The 25796-nt window shown below is 41.8% G+C and overlaps 3 non-coding genes and 9 pseudogenes across 3 annotated transcripts; all 12 read left to right on the top strand.

The window, feature by feature from the left end:
* Nucleotides 1-206: 206 nt before the first annotated feature.
* LOC130110893 (small nucleolar RNA U3) lies at nt 207-410 on the top strand (annotated as a pseudogene).
* A 386-nt stretch (nt 411-796) lies between these two features.
* On the top strand, nt 797-966 carry LOC130110913 (small nucleolar RNA U3; annotated as a pseudogene).
* A 5809-nt stretch (nt 967-6775) lies between these two features.
* LOC130110886 (small nucleolar RNA U3) lies at nt 6776-6981 on the top strand. The gene has a single exon (XR_008810099.1). It is a non-coding gene; the product is annotated as a small nucleolar RNA U3 (small nucleolar RNA).
* Nucleotides 6982-7372: 391 nt separating this feature from the next.
* LOC130110915 (small nucleolar RNA U3) lies at nt 7373-7542 on the top strand (annotated as a pseudogene).
* Nucleotides 7543-8940: 1398 nt separating this feature from the next.
* Nucleotides 8941-9128, top strand: LOC130110920 (small nucleolar RNA U3; annotated as a pseudogene).
* A 393-nt stretch (nt 9129-9521) lies between these two features.
* Nucleotides 9522-9691, top strand: LOC130110911 (small nucleolar RNA U3; annotated as a pseudogene).
* Nucleotides 9692-11093: 1402 nt separating this feature from the next.
* On the top strand, nt 11094-11281 carry LOC130110919 (small nucleolar RNA U3; annotated as a pseudogene).
* Nucleotides 11282-11677: 396 nt separating this feature from the next.
* Nucleotides 11678-11847, top strand: LOC130110910 (small nucleolar RNA U3; annotated as a pseudogene).
* A 1486-nt stretch (nt 11848-13333) lies between these two features.
* On the top strand, nt 13334-13460 carry LOC130110922 (small nucleolar RNA U3; annotated as a pseudogene).
* Nucleotides 13461-13861: 401 nt separating this feature from the next.
* Nucleotides 13862-14031, top strand: LOC130110909 (small nucleolar RNA U3; annotated as a pseudogene).
* Nucleotides 14032-17996: 3965 nt separating this feature from the next.
* LOC130110885 (small nucleolar RNA U3) lies at nt 17997-18210 on the top strand. The gene has a single exon (XR_008810098.1). It is a non-coding gene; the product is annotated as a small nucleolar RNA U3 (small nucleolar RNA).
* Nucleotides 18211-22296: 4086 nt separating this feature from the next.
* LOC130110883 (small nucleolar RNA U3) lies at nt 22297-22512 on the top strand. The gene has a single exon (XR_008810096.1). It is a non-coding gene; the product is annotated as a small nucleolar RNA U3 (small nucleolar RNA).
* The last annotated feature ends 3284 nt before the right edge of the window (nt 22513-25796 follow it).

Here is a 25796-nt window from a genome sequence, read left to right as displayed (position 1 = left end):
TGAAAGGTTTCGATAAAATTAACGGATAGCTCATTCTACACTTTTTTTGTTAGACTTGGGGGTAGAACTAGGGTAATAGTTTTTTTTTTTCTCAGGCAGCCAGTCTCTGCTGTAGTATTGTCTACCCTAGCAGATCAAACCCCAGCCCTAACCGCAAGATCCATCCGTTAAGTTTATCCAAACCTAATGCTAACCAAAAGCTGCAGAAGACTATTTTCAGCGATCATTTCTGACTTACTTAACTTGAAATATGTTTCTAAGTGATTCCCGCCAGCCACGATTATGGGCTGTTGTGAATCTTCCTGAGCGCAAAGCGGGTACAGGGAAGTTGTTTAATGACAAACTCTGCTTTTATGACCGTTGAGTGCTCCTTTATGGGAGCTTCGAGGAAGGAGCACATTCTGATGGGTTAAAGAGGGGGGGAAATCCACCAGTTTTATCCAGACCTAAACCTTATTCCTAATCCTTACCCTAAAAACATTAAATTGCAATAGCAGACAACTTCAAAAAAAAAAGAAGCTTATATTACTCTGAACCCCACCAACAACTTTTGAAGCTTAAAGCAGGGTAAACTAATCAAGATGGGAGGTGAATTGTAAGGAAGAAACATCCAAATTTACCGTATCCTTAATCCATCAAACTCTATCCACCTCTCTAACCCTAATTCTGGGGGTATCTCCAAGCCGGCACTCTGGTGACACGCGCTGACCCGGGCATTCAACCCTAAACTTTCACTCCGAGAAGGTCAGTATTATCCATCAGAAATACCATTGCCATGGTTCGCTTGCCTATTGCGAAGAGTTAGTCTCTGTTGCTGTGCTGTTCTAGAGAAATGTGTTTCTAAAGTGAGTCCTGCTAACCACGATGATGAGGTGTGATGCTTCTTCCTGAGCATAAAGCAGGTACAGAGAAGTGGCTTAATCCCAATTTCTGTGCTTTTATGGAAAGAAGCATGCGCTGAGTGGTAAAATGCAGAGAGCCATCAATTAATTTTATTTAAACCTAACCCTAAAAACAAACTGCTGTAGCAGTGAACTTCAAAAAAAAAATTATAATGCTCCAACCCCCACCATCAATTTTTCAAGTTTAAACGGGGTAAACCAATCAAGATACAAGACAGTGGGAGATCAATTGTAAAGAAGAAAAATCATCCTAATTGAACCTACCATTAACCCATCAAACTCTCTCCATAACCCTAATCCTGAGGGTTTCTCCAAGCCAGTGCTTAGGCACTGTCCACCTGAGCAGATAAAACCCTCCCTAAACCGAAACATGTAGAAAGAACCATCTGTTAATTTGATCCAAAACATGGACTACGAGAAGCTTGGTATTCTCCTTCAGAAATGACATTGCTGTGGTTAGTTTGGCTCCTGCTAAGAATTAATCCCACAAAGAATACCATAGTAACAGAGACTGTCTTGGCAGTTGCCCAGCTAACCACTGCAGTGGCATTTCTGATGGAAAGTACAGAGCTTCTCGGTGTCAAAGGTTTGGATAAAATTAACGGATAGCTCAGTCTACGTTTTTCTGTTGGACTTGGCGGTAGAACTAGGGTAAGAGGTTTTTGTTTTGTTTTTTTGCTCAAGCGGCCAGTCTCGCTAACCAAAAGCTTCAGAAGACTGTATTTTCAGCTATCATTTCTGCCGTTCTTAACTTGAAATATGTTTCTACTAGAGGAACCCTGCTGCAATGTAGCGGTTTGGTTATCCACCCGTCTAAATCTTCCTCTTCATCCTGCCAGCTAGCCGCCTGCCCCTAAACCCCCCACTCCAACTCCCTCCCCCCAAAATGCTCAGTATCATCTGAAATGCCGAGAAAAGTGGTTTACCCTCCAACTCCCTCCCCCCAAATACTCAGAATCATCTGAAATGCCGAGAAAAGTGGTTTTTAGCCATTTTTAGAAAATGCATATTTTGCATAAATATGTATAATTATTAAAATTGTTTTAATTTTCTGCTATTTTTCTGGTCCTCTCTGGAACATTACCTACCAACTCCAAAAAAAATTAGGATCATAGGTGCATTTTTGCAAAAATGCATTTATTTTGCATAATGCCAAACATTTCTAAGTCCCAGATTTTTTTTTTACATAGGTGAAAAAATGTAAGATGCTCAGAATCATCTGAAGTGCAGATAAAAGTGGTTTTTAGCCATTTCTAGAAAAATGCATATATATGCATAATTTTAATTTTCTGGGATTTTTCCTTTACTCTGAGTCAATACCTACCACCTCCAAAAAGAATTGGGATCTTAAATGCTTTAGTTTTCTGGTTCCGCTGAATAACAGACATATACGCACATGCGCACACACACGCACATTACGAAAACATATGAGTAGAAAGTGATTCCCGCCAGCCACGATAATGGGCTGTCATGAATCTTCCTGAGCGCAAAGCGGGTACAGGAAAGTTGTTTAATGACAAACTCTGCTTTTATGACTCTTGAGTGTTCCTTTATGGGAGCTTCGAGGAAGGAGCGCATTCTGCTACTGCTAAGAGTTGGTCTCTTTTGCTGTGGTAATCTGTGTGCGATTGTCTGCCTGAGCTGATAAAACCCTTACCGAATCCCAAACCCTACCTCAACCGAAACATTGTAGAAAGAGCATACGTTAATAAGATCCAAAACTGTCACTCCCATTCACATGGGGAGCTTTGCTACTGAGATTTACTCTCTGTTGCTGTGAGATTGTTTGCCTGAGCAGATAAAACCCTTACCGAATCCCAAACCCTACCTCAACCAAAACATGAAGAAAGTCATCAGTTAATTTGATGCAAAATGCTGACTACGAGAAACTAGGTACTTTATTTCAGAATTGTCATTGCTGTGTTTAGCTTGCCTACTGCGAAGTGCTAGTCTCGGTTGTTATGCTATTCTGTGTGGGATTGTCTGCCTGAGCAGGTAAAACCCTTACCCTATCCCAACCGAAACATGTAGAAAGAGCGATCTGTTAGTTTTATCTGAAACTATCTGTTCAGAAATGCTACTGCGGAGGTAGTTGCTGTGGTATTGTTTGCCTGAGCATATAAAACTCTTAGCCAAACTCATCCCTAACCGAAAGATGTAGAAAGAGCAATCTGTTAATTTTATCCAAACCCTTTCAGTTGGAAAAGCTCAGTACTTTCCATCAGAAATGACTGTCATGGATAGCTTGGCTACTGCTAAGAGTTATTCTCTGGTGTGGGATTGTTTGACTGAGCAGATAAAACCCTTACGCTTAGCGAAATATGTGGAAAGAACCGTCCAGTAATTTTATCCAAAATTTTCACTCCGAGAAGCTTGGTACTTTCAATCAGAAATGCCATTGCCGTGGTTAGCTTGGCTACTGCGAAGAGTTGGTCTCTGTTGCTGTTGTATTCTCCGTGCGATTGTCTGCCTGAGCTGATAAAACCCTTACCCTAATTGAAACATGTAGAAACGGCCTCCGTGAATTTTTTCCTGAAACTATCACTCAGAAGCTCGGTACTTGAGAAGACCAGTGCCATTGCTGTGTTTAGCTTGGCTACAGCGAAGTTAGCCTCTGTTGCTGTGGGATTGTCTGCCTGAGCAGGTAAAACCCTTACGCTAACCAAATCGAAACATTGTTGTAAGAGCATATTTTAATGAGATCCAAAACTGTCACTCCGAGAAGCCTAGTACTTTCCATCAGAAATGCCATTGCCATGGTGAGCTTTGCTATTGCGAAGAGTTAGTCTCTGTTGCTGTGAGATTGTTTGCCTGAGCAGATAAAACCCTTAGGCAAACCCTACCTCAACGAAAACATGAAGAAAGTCATTGGTTGATTTGATCCAAAATTGTCTACGAGAAAGTCGGTACTTTTTCAAAATTGTCATTTCTGTGTTTAGCTTGGCTACTGCGAAGTGGTAGTCTCCGTCGCTGTGAGATTGTCTGCCTCAGCAGGTAAAACACTTACCCTAACCCAACCGAAACATGTAGAAAGAACCATCCGTTTATTTTACCCAAAACTATCGCTGCGACAAGCTCACTGCTCTCCATCAGAAATGCCATTGCCGTGGTTGGCTTGGCTACCACCAAGACTGTCTGTTGCTGTGGTATTTCTACAGGATTATCTGGCTGAGCAGATAAAACCCTTACTCTTTAGTGAAACATGTAGAAAGAGTCATCTGTTAACTTCATCCGGAACTATCACTCGGAGAAGCTTGGTACTTTCCATCAGAAATGACTTTGCTGTGGTTAGTTTAGCTACTATGAAGAGTTAGACTCTGTTGCTGTGGTATTCTCTGTTTGATTGTCTACCTGAGCTGATAAAACCCTTACCCTAAGCAAAACATGTAGAAGGAGCCGTCCATTAATTTTATCCAAAACTTTCACTCCGAGAAGCTTGGTACTTTCCATCAGTAATGCCATTGCCGTAGTTAGCTTTGCTACTACGAAGAGTTAGTCTCTGTTGCCGTGGTGTTTTCTGTGTGATTGTCTGCCTGAGCTGATAAAACCCTTACACTAAGCGAAATATGTAGAAAGAGCTGTCCAGTAATTTTATCCAAAACTTTCACTCCGAGAATCTGGGTACTTCAGTAATACCATTGCCCTGGTTTGCTTGGCTACCACAAAGAGTTGGTATCTGTTGCTATTGTATTTCTGCGGGATTGTCCGACTGAACAGATAAAACCCTTACACTAAGCGAAACATGTAGAAAGAGCCGTCCAGTAATTTTATCCAAAACTTTCACTCCGAGAAACTTGGTACTTTCCATCAGAAATGCCGTTGCCGTGGTTAGCTTGGCTACTGCGAAGAGTTGGTCTGTTTTGCTGTGGTAATCTATGTGCGATTATCTGCCTGAGCTGATAAAACCCTTAAGCTAACCAAACCGAAACATTGTCGAAATAGCATACGTTAATAAGATCCAAAACTGTCACTCCCATTCACATGGTGAGCTTTGCTACTGAGATTTACTCTGTTGCTGTGAGATGGTTTGACTGAGCAGATTAAACCCCTACGCTTAGCGAAATATGTAGAAAGAGCCGTCCAGTAATTTTATCCAAAACTTTCACTCCGAGAAGCTTGGTACTTTCCATCAGAAATGCCATTGCCGTGGTTAGCTTGGCTACTGCGAAGAGTTGGACTCTGTTGCTGTGGTATTCTCTGTTTGATTGTCTACCTGAGCTGATAAAACCCTTACCCTAAGCGAAACATGTAGAAGGAGCCATCCATTAATTTTATCCAAAGCTTTCACTCCGAGAAGCTTGGTAGTTTCCATCAGGAATGCCATTGCTGTAGTTAGCTTGGCTACTACGAAGAGTTAGTCTCTGTTGCTGTTGTTCTCTGTGCGATTGACTGCCTGAGCTGATAAAACCCTTACACTAAGCAAAATATGTCAAAAAAGCTGTCCAGTAATTTTACCCAAAACTTTCACTCCGAGAAGCTTGGTGCTTTCCATCAGTAATGCCATTGCCGTAGTTACCTTGGCTACTACGAAGACTTAGACTTCGTTGCTGTGGTGTTCTCTATGTGACTGTCTGCCTGAGCTGATAAAACCCTTACACTAAGCGAAATATGTAGAAAGAGCTGTCCAGTAATTTTATCCAAAACTTTCACTCCGAGAAGCTTGGTACTTTCCATCAAAAATGCCATTGCTGTGGTTAGCATGGCTATTGTGAAGAGTTGGACTCTGTTGCTGTGGTATTCTCTGTTTCATTGTTTGCCTGAGCAGATAAAACACTTACCCTAACCCAACCGAAACATGTAGAAAGAGCCATCTGTTTATTTTATCCAAAACTATCGCGCCGAGAAGCTCTATGTTCCATCCGCAGTGCCATTGCCGTAATTAGCTTGGCTACGATGAAGAGTTGGTCTCTGTTGCTGTGGGATTTCTGAGTGATTGTTCGACTAAATGGATAAAACCCTTACCGTAAGCGAAACATGTAGAAAGCAGTCCAGTAATTTTATCCAAAACTTTCACTCGGAGAAGCTTGGTACATTCCATTGCAGTGGTTAGCTTGGCTACTGCGAAGAGGTAGTGTCTGTTGCTGTGGTATTCTCTGTGCAATTGTCTACCTGAGCTGATAAAACCCCTTACCCTAAGCAAAATATGTTGAAAGAGCCGTCCAGTAATTTTATCTAAAACTTTTGCTTCGAGAAGCTTGGTACTTTCCATCAGAAATGCCATTGCCGTGTTTAGCTTGGCTACTGCGAAGAGTTGGACTCTGTTGCTGTGGTATTCTCTGTGCGATTGTCTACCTGAGCTGATAAAACCCATACCCTAAGCAAAACATGTAGAAAGAGCCATGTTGTTCTACATCTTTCAGTCAGGGTTGGTGTAGGGTTATGGTCAGCAACAGAGACTGTCTGCCTGTGCAGATAAAACCCTTATACTAAACCTATCCCAACCCTTAAAAATGTAGAATGAGCCAGTCGTTAATTGTATACAAACCTAAAGCTCCAAGACCCTCGGTATTTCCCATCAGAAATGCCATTGCCGTGGTTAGCTTGACTCCTGCTAAGAATTAATCCCACAAAGAATACCATAGTAAGATTGACTGTCTTGGCGGTTGCAAAGCTAATCACTGCAGTGGCGTTTCTGATGGAAAGTACAGAGCTTTTCGGTGTGAAAGGTTTGGATAAAATTAACGGATAGCTCATTCTACATTTTTTTTTTGTTAGACTTGGGGGTAGAACTAGGGTAAGAGGTTTGTTTTTTGTTTGCTCAGGCAGCCAGTCTCTGCTGTAGGATTGTCTGCCCTAGCAGATCAAACCCCAGCCCTAACCGTAAGATCCATCCGTTAAGTTTATCCAAACCTAACTCTAACCAAAATCTGCAGAAGACTGTATTTTCAGCAATCATTTCTGCCGTTCTTAACTTGAAATATGTTTCTAAAGTGATTCCGCCAGCCACGATTATGGGCTGTCGTGAATCTTCCTGAGCGCAAAGCGGGTACAGCGAAGTTGTTTAATGACAAACTTTGCTTTTATGATCGTTGAGTGCTCCTTTATGGGAGCTTCGAGGAAGGAGCACATTCTGATGGGTTAAAGGGGGGGGGAATCCACCAGTTTTATCCAGACCTAAACCTTATTCCTAATCCTTACCCTAAAAACATTAAATTGCAATAGCAGACAACTTCAAAAAAAAAGCTTATATTACTCTGAACCCCACCAACAACTTTTGAAGCTTAAAGCAGGGTAAACTAATCAAGATGGAAGACAATGGGAGGTGAATTGTAAGGAAGAAACATCCAAATTTACTGTATCCTTAATCCATCAAACTCTATCCACATCTCTAACCCTAATTCTGGGGGTATCTCCAAGCCGGCACTCTGGTGACACGCGCTGACCCGGGCATTCAACCCTAAACTTTCACTCCGAGAAGGTCAGTATTATCCATCAGAAATACCATTGCCATGGTTCGCTTGCCTATTGCGAAGAGTTAGTCTCTGTTGCTGTGCTGTTCTAGAGAAATGTGTTTCTGAAGTGAGTCCTGCTACCCACAATGATGAGGTGTGATGCTTCTTCCTGAGCATAAAGCAGGTACAGAGAAGTGGTTTAATCACAAGTTCTGTGCTTTTGTGGAAAGAAGCATGCGCTGAGTGGTAAAAAGCAGAGAGCCATCAATTAATTTTATTTAAACCTAACCCTAAAAACAAACTGCTATAGCAGTGAACTTAAAAAAAAATCATTTATAATGCTCCAACCCCCACCATCAATTTTTCAAGTTTAAACGGGGTAAACCAAGATACAAGACAGTGGGAGATCAATTGTAAAGAAGAAAAATCATCCAAATTGAACCTACCATTAACCCATCAAACTCTCTCCATAACCCTAATCTTGAGGGTTTCTCCAAGCCGGCGCTTAGGCACTGTCCACCTGAGCAGATAAAACTTTACCCAAACCCTACCTAAACCGAAACATGTAGAAAGAACCATCTGTTAATTTGATCCAAAACTTGGACTACGAGAAGCTTGGTATTCTCCTTCAGAAATGACATTGCTGTGGTTAGTTTGGCTCCTGCTAAGAATTAATCCCACAAAGAATACCATAGTAACAGAGACTGTCTTGGCGGTTGCCAAGCTCACCACTACAGTGGCATTTCTGATAGAAAGTACAGAGCTTCTCTGTGTCAAAGGTTTGGATAAAATTAACGGATAGCTCAGTCTACATTTTTCTGTTGGACTTGGCGGTAGAACTAGGGTAAGAGGTTTTTTTTTTTTTTTTTTTGCTCAGGCAGCCAGTCTCTGCTGTAGGATTGTCTGCCCTAACCGTAAGATCCATCCGTTAAGTTTATCCAAACCTAACGCTAACCAAAACCTGCAGAAGACTGTATTTTCAGTGCTCATTTCTGCCGTTCTTAACTTGAAATATGTTTCTACTAGAGGAACCCTGCTGCAATGTAGCGGTTTGGTTATCCACCCATCTAAATCTTCCTCTTCATCCTGCCAGCTAACCGCCTGCCCCTAAACCCCCCACTCCAACTCCCTCCCCCCCAATGCTCAGAATCATCTGAAATGCCGAGAAAAGTGGTTTACCCCCTACTCCAACTCCCTCCCCCCAAATGCTCAGAATCATCTGAAATGCCAAGAAAAGTGGTTTTTAGCCATTTTTAGAAAATGCATATTTTGCATAATTATTAAAATTGTTTTAATTTTCTGCTATTTTTCTGGTCCTCTCTGGAACAATAGCTACCACCTCCAAAAAAAATTAGGATCATAAGTGCATTTTTGCAAAAATGCATTTATTTTGCATAATGCCAAACATTTCTAAGTCCCAGATTCTTTTTTTTACATAGGTGAAAAAATGAAAGATGCTCAATCATCTGAAATGCAGATAAAAGTGGTTTTTTAGCCATTTTTAGAAAAATGCATATATATGCATAATTTTAATTTTCTGGGATTTTTCCTTTACTCTCAGACAATACCTACCACCTCCAAAAAGAATTAGGATCATAAATGCTTTAGTTTCCGGTCCCGCTATTTACACTAACTAACAGGCCTATACGCGCACACACACATTACGAAAACCTATGAGTAGAAAGTGATTCCCGCCAGCCACGATAATGGGCTGTCATGAATCTTCCTGAGCGCAAAGCGGGTACTGGGAAGTTGTTTAATGACAAACTCTGCTTTTATGACCGTTAAGTGCTCCTTTATGGGAGCTTCGAGGAAGGAGCACATTCTGATGGGTTAAAGAGGGGGGGAAATCCACCAGTTTTATCCAGACCTAAACCTTATTCCTAATCCTTACCCTAAAAACATTAAATTGCAATAGCAGACAACTTCAAAAAAAAAAGCTTATATTACTCTAAACCCCACCAACAACTTTTGAAGCTTAAAGCAGGGTAAACTAATCAAGATGGAAGACAATGGGAGGTGAATTGTAAGGAAGAAACATCCAAATTTACCGTATCCTTAATCCATCAAACTCTATCCACATCTCTAACCCTAATTCTGGGGGTATCTCCAAGCCGGCACTCTGGTGACACGCGCTGACCCGGGCATTCAACCCTAAACTTTGACTCCGAGAAGGTCAGTATTATCCATCAGAAATACCATTGCCATGGTTCGCTTGCCTATTGCGAAGAGTTAGTCTCTGTTGCTGTGCTGTTCTAGAGAAATGTGTTTCTAAAGTGAGTCCTGCTACCCACGATGATGAGGTGTGATGCTTCTTCCTGAGCATAAAGCAGGTACAGAGAAGTGGCTTAATCCCAATTTCTGTGCTTTTGTGGAAAGAAGCATGCTCTGAGTGGTAAAAAGCAGAGAGCCATCAATTAATTTCATTTAAACCTAACCCTAAAAACAAACTGCCGTAGCAGTGAACTTCAAAAAAAAATCATTTATAATGCTCCAACCCCCACCATCAATTTTTCAAGTTTAAACGGGGTAAACCAATCAAGATACAAGACAGTGGGCGATCAATTGTAAAGAAGAAAAAACATCCAAATTGAACCTACCATTAACCCATTAAACTCTCTCCATAACCCTAATCCTGAGGGTTTCTCCAAGCCGGCGCTTAGGCACTGTCCACCTGAGCAGATAAAACTTTACCCAAACCCTACCTAAACCGAAACATGTAGAAAGAACCATCTGTTAATTTGATCCAAAACTTTGACTACGAGAAGCTTGGTATTCTCCTTCAGAAATGACATTGCTGTGGTTAGTTTGGCTCCTGCTAAGAATTAATCCCACAAAGAATACCATAGTAACAGAGACTGTCTTGGCGGTTGCCAAGCTCACCACTACAGTGGCATTTCTGATAGAAAGTACAGAGCTTCTCTGTGTCAAAGGTTTGGATAAAATTAACGGATAGCTCAGTCTACATTTTTCTGTTGGACTTGGCGGTAGAACTAGGGTAAGAGGTTTTTTTTTTTTTTTTTTTTGCTCAGGCAGCCAGTCTCTGCTGTAGGATTGTCTGCCCTAACCGTAAGATCCATCCGTTAAGTTTATCCAAACCTAACGCTAACCAAAACCTGCAGAAGACTGTATTTTCAGTGCTCATTTCTGCCGTTCTTAACTTGAAATATGTTTCTACTAGAGGAACCCTGCTGCAATGTAGCGGTTTGGTTATCCACCCATCTAAATCTTCCTCTTCATCCTGCCAGCTAACCGCCTGCCCCTAAACCCCCCACTCCAACTCCCTCCCCCCCAATGCTCAATCATCTGAAATGCCGAGAAAAGTGGTTTACCCCCTACTCCAACTCCCTCCCCCCAAATGCTCAGAATCCTCTGAAATGCCAAGAAAAGTGGTTTTTAGCCATTTTTAGAAAATGCATATTTTGCATAATTATTAAAATTGTTTTAATTTTCTGCTATTTTTCTGGTCCTCTCTGGAACAATAGCTACCACCTCCAAAAAAAATTAGGATCATAAGTGCATTTTTGCAAAAATGCATTTATTTTGCATAATGCCAAACATTTCTAAGTCCCAGATTCTTTTTTTTACATAGGTGAAAAAATGAAAGATGCTCAATCATCTGAAATGCAGATAAAAGTGGTTTTTTAGCCATTTTTAGAAAAATGCATATATATGCATAATTTTAATTTTCTGGGATTTTTCCTTTACTCTCAGACAATACCTACCACCTCCAAAAAGAATTAGGATCATAAATGCTTTAGTTTCCGGTCCCGCTATTTACACTAACTAACAGGCCTATACGCGCACACACACATTACGAAAACCTATGAGTAGAAAGTGATTCCCGCCAGCCACGATAATGGGCTGTCATGAATCTTCCTGAGCGCAAAGCGGGTACTGGGAAGTTGTTTAATGACAAACTCTGCTTTTATGACCGTTAAGTGCTCCTTTATGGGAGCTTCGAGGAAGGAGCACATTCTGATGGGTTAAAGAGGGGGGGAAATCCACCAGTTTTATCCAGACCTAAACCTTATTCCTAATCCTTACCCTAAAAACATTAAATTGCAATAGCAGACAACTTCAAAAAAAAAAGCAGCTTATATTACTCTAAACCCCACCAACAACTTTTGAAGCTTAAAGCAGGGTAAACTAATCAAGATGGAAGACAATGGGAGGTGAATTGTAAGGAAGAAACATCCAAATTTACCGTATCCTTAATCCATCAAACTCTATCCACATCTCTAACCCTAATTCTGGGGGTATCTCCAAGCCGGCACTCTGGTGACACGCGCTGACCCGGGCATTCAACCCTAAACTTTGACTCCGAGAAGGTCAGTATTATCCATCAGAAATACCATTGCCATGGTTCGCTTGCCTATTGCGAAGAGTTAGTCTCTGTTGCTGTGCTGTTCTAGAGAAATGTGTTTCTAAAGTGAGTCCTGCTACCCACGATGATGAGGTGTGATGCTTCTTCCTGAGCATAAAGCAGGTACAGAGAAGTGGCTTAATCCCAATTTCTGTGCTTTTGTGGAAAGAAGCATGCTCTGAGTGGTAAAAAGCAGAGAGCCATCAATTAATTTCATTTAAACCTAACCCTAAAAACAAACTGCCGTAGCAGTGAACTTCAAAAAAAAAATCATTTATAATGCTCCAACCCCCACCATCAATTTTTCAAGTTTAAACGGGGTAAACCAATCAAGATACAAGACAGTGGGCGATCAATTGTAAAGAAGAAAAAACATCCAAATTGAACCTACCATTAACCCATTAAACTCTCTCCATAACCCTAATCCTGAGGGTTTCTCCAAGCCGGCGCTTAGGCACTGTCCACCTGAGCAGATAAAACTTTACCCAAACCCTACCTAAACCGAAACATGTAGAAAGAACCATCTGTTAATTTGATCCAAAACTTTGACTATGAGAAGCTTGGTATTCTCCTTCAGAAATGACATTGCTGTGGTTAGTTTGGCTCCTGCTAAGAATTAATCCCACAGAGTACCATGGTAACAGAGACTGTCTTGGTGGTTGCCAAGCTAACCACTGCAGTGGCATTTCTGATGGAAAGTACAGAGCTTCTCGGTGTCAAAGGTTTGGATAAAATTAACGGATAGCTCAGTCTACGTTTTTCTGTTAGACTTGGCGGTAGAACTAGGGTAAGAGGTTTTTTTTTTTTTTTTTTTTGCTCAGGCACCAAGTCTCTGCTGTAGGATTGTCTGCCCTAGCAGATCAAACCCCAGCCCTAACTGTAAGATCCATCCGTTAAGTTTATCCAAACCTAACGCTAACTAAAAGCTGCAGAAGACTGTATTTTCAGTGCTCATTTCTGCCATTCTTAACTTGAAATATGTTTCTACTAGAGGAACCCTGCTGCAATGTAGCGGTTTGGTTATCCACCCATCTAAATCTTCCTCTTCATCCTGCCAGCTAACCGCCTGCCCCTAAACCCCCCACTCCAACTCCCTCCCCCCCAATGCTCAGAATCATCTGAAATGCCGAGAAAAGTGGTTTACCCCCCTACTCCAACTCCCTCCCCCCAAATGCTCAGAATCATCCGAAATTCCGAGAAAAGTGGTTTTAGCCATTTTTAGAAAATGCATATTTTGCATAATTATGTATAATTATTAAAATTGTTTTAATTTTCTGCTATTTTTCTGGTCGTCTCTGGAACAATAGCTACCACCTCCAAAAAAATTAGGATCATAAGTGCATTTTTGCAAAAATGCATTTATTTTGCATAATGCCAAACATTTCTAAGTCCCAGATTTTTTTTTTTTTACATAGGTGGAAAAAATGAAAGATGCTCAATCATCTGAAATGCAGATAAAAGGGGTTTTTAGCCATTTTTAGAAAAATGCATATTTATGCATAATTTTAATTTTCTGGGATTTTTCCTTTACTCTCAGACAATACCTACCACCTCCAAAAAGAATTAGGATCATAAATGCTTTAATTTCCGGTCCCGCTATTTACACTAACAGACATATACGCGCACACACACATTACGAAAACCTATGAGTAGAAAGTGATTCCCGCCAGCACGATAATGGGCTGTCATGAATCTTCCTGAGCGCAAAGCGGGTACAGGGAAGTTGTTTAATGACCAACTTTGCTTTTATGATCGTTGAGTGCTCCTTTATGGGAGCTTCGAGGAAGGAGCACATTCTGATGGGTTAAAGAGGGGGGGAAATCCACCAGTTTTATCCAGACCTAAACCTTATTCCTAATCCTTACCCTAAAAACATTAAATTGCAATAGCAGACAACTTCAAAAAAAAAAGAAGCTTATATTACTCTAAACCCCACCAACAACTTTTGAAGCTTAAAGCAGGGTAAACTAATCAAGATGGAAGACAATGGGAGGTGAATTGTAAGGAAGAAACATCCAAATTTACCGTATCCTTAATCCATCAAACTCTATCCACATCTCTAACCCTAATTCTGGGGGTATCTCCAAGCCGGCACTCTGGTGACACGCGCTGACCCGGGCATTCAACCCTAAACTTTCACTCCGAGAAGGTCAGTATTATCCATCAGAAATACCATTGCCATGGTTCGCTTGCCTATTGCGAAGAGTTAGTCTCTGTTGCTGTGCTGTTCTAGAGAAATGTGTTTCTAAAGTGAGTCCTGCTACCCACGATGATGAGGTGTGATGCTTCTTCCTGAGCATAAAGCAGGTACAGAGAAGTGGCTTAATCCCAATTTCTGTGCTTTTGTGGAAAGAAGCATGCTCTGAGTGGTAAGAAGCAGCGAGCCATCAATTAATTTCATTTAAACCTAACCCTAAAAACAAACTGCCGTAGCAGTGAACTTAAAAAAAAAAATCCTCTATAATGCTCCAACCCCCACCATCAATTTTTCAAGTTTAAACGGGGTAAACCAATCAAGATACAAGACAGTGGGAGATCAATTGTAAAGAAGAAAAATCATCCGAATTGAACCTACCATTAACCCATCAAACTCTCTCCATAACCCTTAGCCTGAGGGTTTCTCCAAGCCAGCGCTTAGGCACTGTCCACCTGAGCATTTAAAACTTTACCCAAACCCTCCCTAAACCGAAACATGTAGAAAGAACCATCTGTTAATTTGATCCAAAAGTTGGACTACGAGAACCTCAGTACTCTCCTTCAGAAATGACATTGCTGTGCTTAGTTTGGCGACCGCGAAGAGTTGGTCACATTCTGTGGGATTATCTGCCTGAGCAGATAGAGCTTTACCCAAACCGAAATGTACAAAGTCTTCTTTTAACTGGATCCAAAAATTTTACTCTGAGAAGCGCTGTATTTTCCATCAGAAATGCCATTGTCATAGTGAGCTTTGCTACCATGAAGAGTTAGTCTCTGTTGCTGTGGGATTGTCTGCCTGAGCAGGTAAAACACTTAACCTAACTCAACCGAAACATGTAGAAAGAGCCATCTGTTTATTTCATCCAAAACTATCGCGCCGAGAAGCTCGGTACGTTCCATCCGCAGTGCCATTGCCATGGTTAGCTTGGCTACGATGAAGAGTTGGTCTCTGTTGCTGTGGGATTTCTGAGGGATTGTCCGCCTAAACGGATAAAACCCTTGCTCTAAGCGAAACATGTAGAAAGCACTCCGTTAATTTCATCCAAAATTTTCATTCCGAGAAGCTCTGTTCTTTCCTGCAGAAATGCCATTGCCGTGGTCGGCTTCGGCTACCACCAAGACTGCCTGTTGCTTTGGTATTTCTATGGGATTATCTGGCTGAGCAGATAAAACCCTTACTCTTAAGTGAAACATGTAGAAAGAGTCATCTGTTAATTTCATCCGGAACTATCACTCCGAGAAGCTCGGTACTTAACATCAGAAATGACTTTGCTGTGGTTAGTTTGGCTACTATGAAGAGTTAGTCTCTGGAACGACCCAACCCTTAATTTTATCCAAAGATTTTATTCCGAGCAGCTCGGTACATTCCATCTGAAATGCAATTACTGTGGTTAGCTTGTCTATCGACGTTATTCTCTGTTGCAGTGGTATTCTCTATAGGATTTTCTGCCTTAGCAGGTAAAACCCTAACCCTATCCCAACCGAAACATCTAGAAAGAGCAATCCGTTAATTTTATCTGAAACTATCACTCCATGTTAAGAAATGCTACTGTGAAGAGGTAGTCCCTGTTGATGTGGTATTGTTGGCCTGAGCAGACAAAACTCTTAGCCTAACTCATCCCCAACCGAAAGATGTAGAAAGAGCAATCTATTAATTTCATCCAAACCTTTCAGTTGGAAAATATCAGTACTTTCCATCAGAAATGACTGTCATGGATAGCTTGGCTACTGCTAAGAGTTATTCTCTGTTGTGGTATTTTTTTTTTTTGTGTGGGATTGTCTGACTGAGCAGATAAGCCCTAACCCAAACCTTACCTCAAGTGAAACATGGAGAAAGCGCTCTCCGTTCGTTTTATGCAGAACTCTTACTCTGAAAAGTTCAGTACTTTCCATCAGAAATACCATTGCTGTGTTTAGCTTGCCTACTGCGAAGTGTTGGTCTCTGTTGTTGTGCTATTCTGTGTGGGATTGTCTGCCTGAGCAGGTAAAACCCTTACCCTATCCCAACCGAAACATGTAGAAAGAACAATCTGTTAGTTTTATCTGAAACTATCTATGTTCAGAAATGCTACTGCGAAGAGGTAGTCGCTGTTGCTGTGGTATTGTTTGCCTGAGCAGATAAAACTCTTAGCCAAACTCATCCCTAACCGAAAGATGTAGAAAGAGCAATCTGTTAATTTTATCCAAACCTTTCAGTTGGAAAAGCTCAGTCCTTTCCATCAGAAATGCCGTTGCCGTGGTTAGCTTGGCTACTGCGAAGAGTTAGTCTCTGTTGCTGTTGTATTCTCCGTGCGATTGTCTGCCTGAGCTGATAAAACCCTTACCCTAATTGAAACATGTAGAAACAGCCTCCGTGAATTTTTTCCCAAAACTATCACTCAGAAGCTCGGTACTTGAGAAGAGCAGTGCCATTGCTGTGTTTAGCTTGGCTATGGCGAAGTTAGCCTCTGTTGCTGTGGGATTTGCTGCCTGAGCAGGTAAAACCTTTACCCTAATACAAACCCTAACCCAGCCCAAACGTGTTGAAAGAGCCGTCTGTTAATTTTATCCAAATCTTGCATACCGAGAAGCTCTGTACTTTCCATCAGAAATGCTATTGTTAGCTTGGCAACCTCCAAGACAGTCTCTGTTGCTATGGTATTAATTCTTAGCAGGAGCCAAGCTAACCACGGCAATGGTATTTCTGGTGGAAGATACTGAGTGTTTCGGAGCTTGTGGTTCGGATATAATTAGCGGCTGGCTCTTTATACATCTTTTTGTAAGGGTTGGGTTCGGTTTAGTATAAGGGTTTTACTGCTTAGGCAGACAGTCTCTGTTGCCGTTGTATTTCTGCGGGATTGTCCGCCTGAACAGATAAAACCCTTACAACTAAGTGAAACATGTAGAATGAGCCGTCCGTTAATTTTATCCAAAACTTTTACTCCGAGAAGTTTGGTACTTTCCATCAGAAATGCCATTGCCGTAGTTGGCTTGGCTACTGCGAAGAGTTCGTCTCTGTTGCTGTGGTATTCTCTGTGCGATTGTCTGCCTGAGCTGATAAAACCCTTACTCTAAGTGAAACATGTAGAAACAGTCTCCGTGAAATTTTTTTCCGAAACTGTCACTCAGAAAGTCGGTACGTGAGAAGAGCAGTGCCATTGCTGTGTTTAGCTTGGCTATGACGAAGTTAGTCTCTGTTGCTGTGTCTGCCTGAGCAGGTAAAACACTTTCGCTAACCAAAACGAAACATTGTAGAAAGAGCATACGTCAATACGATCCAAAACTGTCACTCCGAGAAGCTGGGTACTTTCCATCAGAAATGCCATTGCCGTGGTGAGCTTTGCTACTGCGAAGGGTTAGTCTCTGTTGCTGTGAGATAGTTTTCCTGAGCAGATAAAACCCTTAACCTACCTCAACCAAAACATGAAGAAAGTCATTTAGTTTGATCCAAAATTTCGAGTACGAGAAAGTCGGTACTTTATTTCAGAATTTTCATTGCTGTGTTTAGCTTGGCTACCGTGAAGTGTTAGTCTCTGTTGCTGTGCTATTTTGTGTGGGATTGTCTGCCTGAGCAGGTAAAACACTTAGACTAAACCAACCGAAACATGTAGAAAGAGCCATCCGTTTATTTTAGCCAAAACTATCGCTGCGAGAAGCTTGCTACTCTCCATCAGAAATGCCATGGTTGGCTTGGCTACCACCAAGACTGTCTGTTGCTGTGGTATTTCTTTGGGATTATCTGTATGAGCAGATAAAACTCTTACGTGAAACATGTAGAAAGAGTCGTCTGTTAATTTCATCCAGAACTATCACTCCGAGAAGCTCGGTACTTTCCATCAGAAATGACTTTGCTGTGGTTAGTTTGGCTACTATGAAGAGTTGGTCTCTGTTACTGTCGTATTTTCTTTGGGATTGTGTGGCTGAGCAGATAAAACCCTTACCCTAACCCAAATCCTAGAAAGCGCTGTCCGTTAATTTTATGCAAAGCTTTTACTCTGAGAAGCTCTCTACTTTGCATCAGAAATACCGTTGCCGTGGTTAGCTTGGCTATTGTGACGAGTTGGTCTCTATTGCTGTGGTATTGTCTGCCAGAGCAGATAAAACTCTTACCCCAACCGTAACCGAAAGATATAGAGCCATCCATTGAGTTTATCAAAACCTAATATTAATTTCAGAGAATTTCTTTAGTTTTTATCTTGAGAAATGTTTTTCTAAAGTGCGAGTCCCGCCACCCACCATGATGAGCCTGGGGTGCTTCTCCCTGACCGCGAAGCAGGTACAGAGAAGTGGTTTAATCACTCACTCTGGGCTTTTGGTGACCGTTCAGTGTTGCTTTTATGGAGTTATCAAGAGGAAGGAGCATGTTCTGTGTGGCTAAAAAGGAGGGGCAAAAATGTAGAAATTCATCAATTTTATCTAAACCTTAGTCCAAACTCTAAAAACATGACGATTGTAGAAGTGCAATTCAATAAAAGAAACCCACTTGTATTGCTGCAAACCCCACCAACAACTTCTCAAGTTTAAAACAGGATAAACTAATCAAGAGGGAAGACAATGGGGGATCAAGTGTAAAGAATAAACAACCTCCAAATAGATCCTATACCCAATCCATCAAACTCTCCAAATTCGTAACCCTAAACCTGGGGGTATCTGTAAGCCAGTATTTGGGCATTGTTGAGGCGCCTGGTTGACATGTGTTGGCTCTTGCATTCAATTCTAACTCTTACCTTTCACTAGGAGAGGCCTAATATTTCCCATCAGAAATGCCATTGCCGTGGTTAGCTTGGCTACTGCGAAGAGTTCATCTCTGTTGCTGTGGTATTCTCTGTGCGATTGTCTGCCTGAGCTGATAAAACCCTTACACTAAGCGAAACCTAGGAAGAGCCGTCTATTAATTTTATCCAAGTCTTTCTCTCCGAGAAGCTTCGTACTTTCCATCAGAAATGCCATTGCCGTGGTTAGCTTGGCTACTGCGAAGAGTTAGTCTGTTGCTGTGGTATTGTCTGTGCGATTGTCTGCCTGAGCTGATAAAACTCTTACACTAAGCGAAACATAAGGAGCCGTCCATTAATTATATCCGAGACTTTCACTCCGAGAAGCTTGCTACTTTCCATCAGAAATGCCATTGCCGTGGTTAGCTTGGCTACTGCGAAGAGTTCATCTCTGTTGCTATGGTATTCTTTGTGCGATTGTCTGACTGAGCTGAAAAAACCCTTACACTAAGCGAAACCTAGAAAGAGCCGTCCATTAATTTTATCCAAGTCTTTCACTCCGAGAAGCTTGGTACTTTCCATCAGAAATGCCATTGCCATGGTTAGCTAGGCTACTGCGAAGAGTTCGTCTCTGTTGCTGTGGTATTCTCTGTGCGATTGACTGCCTGAGCTGATAAAACCCTTACACTAAGCGAAACCTAGAAAGAACCGTCTATTAATTTTATCCAAGTCTTTCTCCCCGAGAAGCTTGGTACTTTCCATCAGAAATGCCATTGCCGTGGTTAGCTTGGCTACTGCGAAGAGTTCGTCTCTGTTGCTGTGGTATTCTCTGTGCGATTGTCTGCCTGAGCTGATAAAACCCTTGCACTAAGCGAAACATAAAGAGCCGTCCATTAATTTTATCCAAGACTTTCACTCTGAGAAGCTTGGTACTTTCCATCAGAAATGCCATTGCCGTGGTTAGTTTGGCTACTGCGAAGAGTTCGTCTCTGTTGCGGTGGTATTCTCTGTGTGATTGTCTGCCTGAGCTGATAAAACCCTTACACTAAGCAAAACGTATAGAAAGAAACGTCCATTAATTTTATCCAAGACTTTCACTCCGAGAAGCTTGGTACTTTCCATCAGAAATGCCATTGCCATGGTTAGCTTGGCTACTGCGAAGAGTTAGTCTCTGTTGCTGTGGTATTCTCTGTGCGATTGTCTGCCTGAGCTGATAAAACTCTTACACTAAGCGAAACATAAGGAGCCGTCCATTAATTATATCCAAGACTTTCACTCCGAGAAGCTTGCTACTTTCCATCAGAAATGCCATTGCCGTGGTTAGCTTGGCTACTGCGAAGAGTTCATCTCTGTTGCTGTGGTATTCTCTGTGCGATTGACTGCCTGAGCTGATAAAACCCTTACACTAAGCGAAACTTAGAAAGAACCGTCTATTAATTTTATCCAAGTCTTTCTCCCCGAGAAGCTTGGTACTTTCCATCAGAAATGCCATTGCCGTGGTTAGCTTGGCTACTGCGAAGAGTTCGTCTCTGTTGCTGTGGTATTCTCTGTGCGATTGTCTGCCTGAGCTGATAAAACCCTTACACTAAGCGAAATATGTGGAAAGAGCTGTCCAGTAATTTTATCCAAAACTTTCACTCAGAGAATCTTTATACTTTTCCTCAGTAATGACATTGCCTTGGTTTGCTTCGCTTCCACGAAGTTAGTTTCTGTTGCTATTGTATTTCTGCGGGATTGTCCGACTGAACATATAAAACCCTTACTGTAAGTGAAATATGTAGAATAGCCGTTCATTAATTTTATCCAAAATTTTTACTGCAAGAAACTTGATACTTTCCATCAGGAATGCCATTGCAATAGTTAGCTTGACTACTAAAAAGAGTTGGTCTCTGTTGCTGTGGTATTCTCTGTGCGATTGTCTGTCTGAGCTTATAAAACCCTTACACTAAGCGAAACGTATAGAAAGAAACGCCCAGTAATTTTATCCAAAACTTTTACTGTGAGAAGTTTGGTACTTTCCATCAGAAATGCCATTGCCGTGGTTAGCTTGGCTACTGCGAAGAGTTGGTCTGTTGCTGTGGTATTCTCTGTGCGATTGTCTGCCTGAGCTGATAAAACCCTTACACGAAGCGAAACATAAAGAGCCGTCCATCAATTATATCCAAGACTTTCACTCCGAGAAGCTTGGTACTTTCCATCAGAAATGCCATTGCCGTGGTTAGCTTGGCTACTGCGAAGAGTTCGTCTCTGTTGCTGTGGTATTCTCTGTGCGATTGTCTGCCTGAGCTGATAAAACCCTTACACTAAGCGAAACATAAAGAGCCGTCCATTAATTTTATCCAAGACTTTCACTCCGAGAAGCTTGGTACTTTCCATCAGAAATGCCATTGCCGTGGTTAGCTTGGCTACTGCGAAGAGTTCGTCTCTGTTGCGGTGGTATTCTCTGTGTGATTGTCTGCCTGAGCTGATAAAACCCTTACACTAAGCGAAACATAAAGAGCCGTCCATTAATATTATCCAAGACTTTCACTCCGAGAAGTTTGGTACTTTCCATCAGAAATGCCATTGCCGTGGTTAGCTTGGCTACTGCGAAGAGTTCGTCTCTGTTGCTGTGGTATTCTCTGTGCGATTGTCTGCCTGAGCTGATAAAACCCTTACTCTAAGTGAAACATGTAGAAACAGTCTCCGTGAAATTTTTTTCCGAAACTGTCACTCAGAAAGTCGGTACGTGAGAAGAGCAGTGCCATTGCTGTGTTTAGCTTGGCTATGACGAAGTTAGTCTCTGTTGCTGTGTCTGCCTGAGCAGGTAAAACACTTTCGCTAACCAAAACGAAACATTGTAGAAAGAGCATACGTCAATACGATCCAAAACTGTCACTCCGAGAAGCTGGGTACTTTCCATCAGAAATGCCATTGCCGTGGTGAGCTTTGCTACTGCGAAGGGTTAGTCTCTGTTGCTGTGAGATAGTTTTCCTGAGCAGATAAAACCCTTAACCTACCTCAACCAAAACATGAAGAAAGTCATTTAGTTTGATCCAAAATTTCGAGTACGAGAAAGTCGGTACTTTATTTCAGAATTTTCATTGCTGTGTTTAGCTTGGCTACCGTGAAGTGTTAGTCTCTGTTGCTGTGCTATTTTGTGTGGGATTGTCTGCCTGAGCAGGTAAAACACTTAGACTAAACCAACCGAAACATGTAGAAAGAGCCATCCGTTTATTTTAGCCAAAACTATCGCTGCGAGAAGCTTGCTACTCTCCATCAGAAATGCCATGGTTGGCTTGGCTACCACCAAGACTGTCTGTTGCTGTGGTATTTCTTTGGGATTATCTGTATGAGCAGATAAAACTCTTACGTGAAACATGTAGAAAGAGTCGTCTGTTAATTTCATCCAGAACTATCACTCCGAGAAGCTCGGTACTTTCCATCAGAAATGACTTTGCTGTGGTTAGTTTGGCTACTATGAAGAGTTGGTCTCTGTTACTGTCGTATTTTCTTTGGGATTGTGTGGCTGAGCAGATAAAACCCTTACCCTAACCCAAATCCTAGAAAGCGCTGTCCGTTAATTTTATGCAAAGCTTTTACTCTGAGAAGCTCTCTACTTTGCATCAGAAATACCGTTGCCGTGGTTAGCTTGGCTATTGTGACGAGTTGGTCTCTATTGCTGTGGTATTGTCTGCCAGAGCAGATAAAACTCTTACCCCAACCGTAACCGAAAGATATAGAGCCATCCATTGAGTTTATCAAAACCTAATATTAATTTCAGAGATAATTTCTTTAGTTTTTATCTTGAGAAATGTTTTTCTAAAGTGCGAGTCCCGCCACCCACCATGATGAGCCTGGGGTGCTTCTCCCTGACCGCGAAGCAGGTACAGAGAAGTGGTTTAATCACTCACTCTGGGCTTTTGGTGACCGTTCAGTGTTGCTTTTATGGAGTTATCAAGAGGAAGGAGCATGTTCTGTGTGGCTAAAAAGGAGGGGCAAAAATGTAGAAATTCATCAATTTTATCTAAACCTTAGTCCAAACTCTAAAAACATGACGATTGTAGAAGTGCAATTCAATAAAAGAAACCCACTTGTATTGCTGCAAACCCCACCAACAACTTCTCAAGTTTAAAACAGGATAAACTAATCAAGAGGGAAGACAATGGGGGATCAAGTGTAAAGAATAAACAACCTCCAAATAGATCCTATACCCAATCCATCAAACTCTCCAAATTCGTAACCCTAAACCTGGGGGTATCTGTAAGCCAGTATTTGGGCATTGTTGAGGCGCCTGGTTGACATGTGTTGGCTCTTGCATTCAATTCTAACTCTTACCTTTCACTAGGAGAGGCCTAATATTTCCCATCAGAAATGCCATTGCCGTGGTTAGCTTGGCTACTGCGAAGAGTTCATCTCTGTTGCTGTGGTATTCTCTGTGCGATTGTCTGCCTGAGCTGATAAAACCCTTACACTAAGCGAAACCTAGGAAGAGCCGTCTATTAATTTTATCCAAGTCTTTCTCTCCGAGAAGCTTCGTACTTTCCATCAGAAATGCCATTGCCGTGGTTAGCTTGGCTACTGCGAAGAGTTAGTCTGTTGCTGTGGTATTGTCTGTGCGATTGTCTGCCTGAGCTGATAAAACCCTTACACTAAGCGAAACCTAGAAAGAACCGTCTATTAATTTTATCCAAGTCTTTCTCCCCGAGAAGCTTGGTACTTTCCATCAGAAATGCCATTGCCGTGGTTAGCTTGGCTACTGCGAAGAGTTCGTCTCTGTTGCTGTGGTATTCTCTGTGCGATTGTCTGCCTGAGCTGATAAAACCCTTGCACTAAGCGAAACATAAAGAGCCGTCCATTAATTTTATCCAAGACTTTCACTCTGAGAAGCTTGGTACTTTCCATCAGAAATGCCATTGCCGTGGTTAGTTTGGCTACTGCGAAGAGTTCGTCTCTGTTGCGGTGGTATTCTCTGTGTGATTGTCTGCCTGAGCTGATAAAACCCTTACACTAAGCAAAACGTATAGAAAGAAACGTCCATTAATTTTATCCAAGACTTTCACTCCGAGAAGCTTGGTACTTTCCATCAGAAATGCCATTGCCATGGTTAGCTTGGCTACTGCGAAGAGTTAGTCTCTGTTGCTGTGGTATTCTCTGTGCGATTGTCTGCCTGAGCTGATAAAACTCTTACACTAAGCGAAACATAAGGAGCCGTCCATTAATTATATCCAAGACTTTCACTCCGAGAAGCTTGCTACTTTCCATCAGAAATGCCATTGCCGTGGTTAGCTTGGCTACTGCGAAGAGTTCATCTCTGTTGCTGTGGTATTCTCTGTGCGATTGACTGCCTGAGCTGATAAAACCCTTACACTAAGCGAAACTTAGAAAGAACCGTCTATTAATTTTATCCAAGACTTTCACTCGGAGAAGCTTGGTACTTTTCCTCAGTAATGACATTGCCTTGGTTTGCTTCGCTTCCACGAAGTTAGTTTCTGTTGCTATTGTATTTCTGCGGGATTGTCCGACTGAACATATAAAACCCTTACTGTAAGTGAAATATGTAGAATAGCCGTTCATTAATTTTATCCAAAACTTTTACTGCAAGAAACTTGATACTTTCCATCAGGAATGCCATTGCAATAGTTAGCTTGGCTACTAAAAAGAGTTGGTCTCTGTTGCTGTGGTATTCTCTGTGCGATTGTCTGTCTGAGCTTATAAAACCCTTACACTAAGCGAAACGTATAGAAAGAAACGCCCAGTAATTTTATCCAAAACTTTTACTGTGAGAAGTTTGGTACTTTCCATCAGAAATGCCATTGCCGTGGTTAGCTTGGCTACTGCGAAGAGTTGGTCTGTTGCTGTGGTATTCTCTGTGCGATTGTCTGCCTGAGCTGATAAAACCCTTACACGAAGCGAAACATAAAGAGCCGTCCATCAATTATATCCAAGACTTTCACTCCGAGAAGCTTGGTACTTTCCATCAGAAATGCCATTGCCGTGGTTAGCTTGGCTACTGCGAAGAGTTCGTCTCTGTTGCTGTGGTATTCTCTGTGCGATTGTCTGCCTGAGCTGATAAAACCCTTACACTAAGCGAAACATAAAGAGCCGTCCATTAATTTTATCCAAGACTTTCACTCCGAGAAGCTTGGTACTTTCCATCAGAAATGCCATTGCCGTGGTTAGCTTGGCTACTGCGAAGAGTTCGTCTCTGTTGCGGTGGTATTCTCTGTGTGATTGTCTGCCTGAGCTGATAAAACCCTTACACTAAGCGAAACATAAAGAGCCGTCCATTAATATTATCCAAGACTTTCACTCCGAGAAGCTTGGTACTTTCCATCTGAAATGCCATTGCCGTGGTTAGCTTGGCTACTGCGAAGAGTTCGTCTCTGTTGCTGTGGTATTCTCTGTGCGATTGTCTGCCTGAGCTGATAAAACCCTTACTCTAAGTGAAACATGTAGAAACAGTCTCCGTGAAATTTTTTTCCGAAACTGTCACTCAGAAAGTCGGTACGTGAGAAGAGCAGTGCCATTGCTGTGTTTAGCTTGGCTATGACGAAGTTAGTCTCTGTTGCTGTGTCTGCCTGAGCAGGTAAAACACTTTCGCTAACCAAAACGAAACATTGTAGAAAGAGCATACGTCAATACGATCCAAAACTGTCACTCCGAGAAGCTGGGTACTTTCCATCAGAAATGCCATTGCCGTGGTGAGCTTTGCTACTGCGAAGGGTTAGTCTCTGTTGCTGTGAGATAGTTTTCCTGAGCAGATAAAACCCTTAACCTACCTCAACCAAAACATGAAGAAAGTCATTTAGTTTGATCCAAAATTTCGAGTACGAGAAAGTCGGTACTTTATTTCAGAATTTTCATTGCTGTGTTTAGCTTGGCTACCGTGAAGTGTTAGTCTCTGTTGCTGTGCTATTTTGTGTGGGATTGTCTGCCTGAGCAGGTAAAACACTTAGACTAAACCAACCGAAACATGTAGAAAGAGCCATCCGTTTATTTTAGCCAAAACTATCGCTGCGAGAAGCTTGCTACTCTCCATCAGAAATGCCATGGTTGGCTTGGCTACCACCAAGACTGTCTGTTGCTGTGGTATTTCTTTGGGATTATCTGGCTGAGCAGATAAAACTCTTACGTGAAACATGTAGAAAGAGTCGTCTGTTAATTTCATCCAGAACTATCACTCCGAGAAGCTCGGTACTTTCCATCAGAAATGACTTTGCTGTGGTTAGTTTGGCTACTATGAAGAGTTGGTCTCTGTTACTGTCGT

Source organism: Lampris incognitus, chromosome 3, assembly GCF_029633865.1.
Source record: "Lampris incognitus isolate fLamInc1 chromosome 3, fLamInc1.hap2, whole genome shotgun sequence".
Taxonomy (NCBI): Eukaryota; Metazoa; Chordata; class Actinopteri; order Lampriformes; family Lampridae; genus Lampris; species Lampris incognitus.
The sequence above is the reverse complement of the archived record's forward strand: the minus strand, read 5'-3'. Positions and strand labels throughout refer to the sequence as shown.